This window comes from Aplysia californica, unplaced genomic scaffold, assembly GCF_000002075.1.
Source record: "Aplysia californica isolate F4 #8 unplaced genomic scaffold, AplCal3.0 scaffold00059, whole genome shotgun sequence".
Taxonomy (NCBI): domain Eukaryota; kingdom Metazoa; phylum Mollusca; class Gastropoda; order Aplysiida; family Aplysiidae; genus Aplysia; species Aplysia californica.
This window is the reverse complement of record NW_004797329.1, coordinates 1850578-1852923: the sequence shown is the minus strand read 5'-3', so window position 1 is coordinate 1852923 and position 2346 is coordinate 1850578. Positions and strand designations below refer to the sequence as shown.

The 2346-nt window shown below is 41.4% G+C and overlaps 1 protein-coding gene across 1 annotated transcript in view; it reads right to left on the bottom strand.

The window, feature by feature from the left end:
- Window positions 1-2346, bottom strand: part of LOC118477301 — a 50737-nt gene that overhangs the window by 22904 nt on the left and 25487 nt on the right. The gene's annotated exons all lie outside the window — the stretch shown is intronic.

Sequence of the window (2346 nt, the reverse complement as noted above, 5' to 3'; positions counted from 1 at the left end):
GGGGGGGGCATGCCTTTATTAATAGCTAATAGGTCCAAAATCGGGTCCTATGCGTGGAAAGGGATATGTGTCCCATCTTCCAGGACAGCTTTGTTGGGGGAGGGGGGAGGGGGGGATGGGGAAGGAGCTAGACTAAGTGACAAAAGTTAGGACAACACAATTAATGAATTATATAATCAAACGTTAACAAATAGATCTAGTTATTGCTATTTCCTCTTATTGTTCTACTTTAACGTTGAAAACCTACTAACTCATATTCACGTAGTCAATGTTTGTTTGATTCGAATACGATCACTAATATGGCTCACGAAAAAAGGGACACAGGACACAAAAAAAATCTTTGAGTACATACAACACCTGGAGGCCAACTGATTTGGGGAACGCTTACAAAAAAAGCCTAACTTCGTATCCGAAGGTTATACAGGCAGGCAACTATATGCGTACTGTGAAATATGCAAACTTGTGTTTCTGATTGCTATGCAGTGGTTGGACATATGCCTTTGATAAGCTGCTAATAGGATATAATACGTGTCTTCTACGTCTTCATAAAGCTCACCTCTAGGTATCGGTTATCAAGTTCGTATATTTTAATAACCTCCGTTGATCCAGACTTTGAAACGAATATTCTCCACAAATTTAAATAATTGTTTTAAATTTATAAGAATCCTAAGAATTCCCGATAAAAGATAAAATTATATCCAGCGTTGGCTCTTCAAGAGAACAAACGTATAAATCATGCTTATCTCCACGGACAAATCTTGAGGAGATGCACAGGACAAACTGCAGATCTGCCGAGGGGAACCAGGTGATGTGGAAAGAAAGGGCTGCTTCCTTCAAACTAGTGCTGGGCGGATGAGTTCCCGTTTTTTCAAAGATAGGAATCGTAGGAATCGACTCCGAACCCAATTACTCATTTTCTAATGATGTGATTTTTTTCCCGATGGTTACCTGGTTGGCTCCGAACGTCTTCATGATCTAGGATAACTTTGATTTCGGAACACTACGAAGCATCAACTTTTATATTTCAAAAGTAGATTCTTTAAAAAAAAAAGAAGATTTTAATGATAGAACCGTACGTAAAAGGGAGAAGGAACTTTACATCCGTAGTATTAATCGTGGGAATCGGTTCCGGAATCGACTCTTCGCCCATCTCTACTTCAAACGTAAACAAGTCTCGGTGGAGAGCTGGGAGCTCTTGGAGACAGCATATTGCGGGAAAATTTTTCGGGTTATTAATTTGGCAACTTTGCTTTGCATTATTTCAGCAAGCATTTTATGGCACATGTAACACTATTAAGTCATATATAAGTGCCGAAGATTTGAGGTCGTGTTACAAGCGAGTTACAAAAACAAACAAACAAAAAAAGATGGAATAGAGATAAAGAGGACGGATGTTTGATAGGAAAAAAGCAGCAAATCACACAAGAGCACCCGCCAACCACGCACTGAGTGCTGGGTGCTAAGTGAGCTCAGGCCCATGAACAACACCAAGCAATATGGGTGTGAAAGCGCAAAGATTGGTAGTCAACAGAAAGTGCCCTTTCTGTTTGTTTATTTGCTTGAGTAAAGAGAAGAACATCGAAACAACAGTGGTCATTACGTGAGGGGGGAAAGTAAGACACACATACAGGCATACAGACCTACAGACAGACAGACAGACAGACAGACAGACAGACAGACAGACAGACAGACCGATAAACAGACAGATACACCAGATGAAAAGTAAAGTACATGAAGTAGGATCTACCACTGACACACCTCCCTCAACCACCCGCACAGACAAACAGAAACAGCAGGGGTAAAGTAAAGAAATAGAAGCTACAAGTGGCGCACTCCAACCACCCTCGTTGTGTCCTTGGGCCAGACACGGAAACCTAAGCTCAATCACAGAGCGATGTTTTTGTTAGCTGAGCCCAGCTATGGCATGCTGTTGTTTCTGTTGGCGATATAATCATATCATATAATAATATTATCATTATGCCTGTCATTGTAAAATACATATCCCCCACTGGGATCAATAAAATTGTCTTCTCCTCAATAGTATGGTTGCAGAGAGAGAGAGAGAGAGAGAGAGAGAGAGAGAGAGAGAGAGAGAGAGAGAGAAAGACAGGAAGAGAGAAAGAAAAAAGAAAGAAAGAATGAAAGAAAGAGAGAGAGGCGGACAGATAGTCAGTCAGATAGTCAGTCAGACAGACAGACAGCAATACATACAGACAGACAGACAGACAGGCAGACAGACAGACAGGCAGACAGACAGACAGACAGACAGACAGACAGACAGACAGACAGACAGACAGAAAGACAGATAGACAGAGAGAGGGAGAGAGAGAGAGAGAGAGAGAGAGA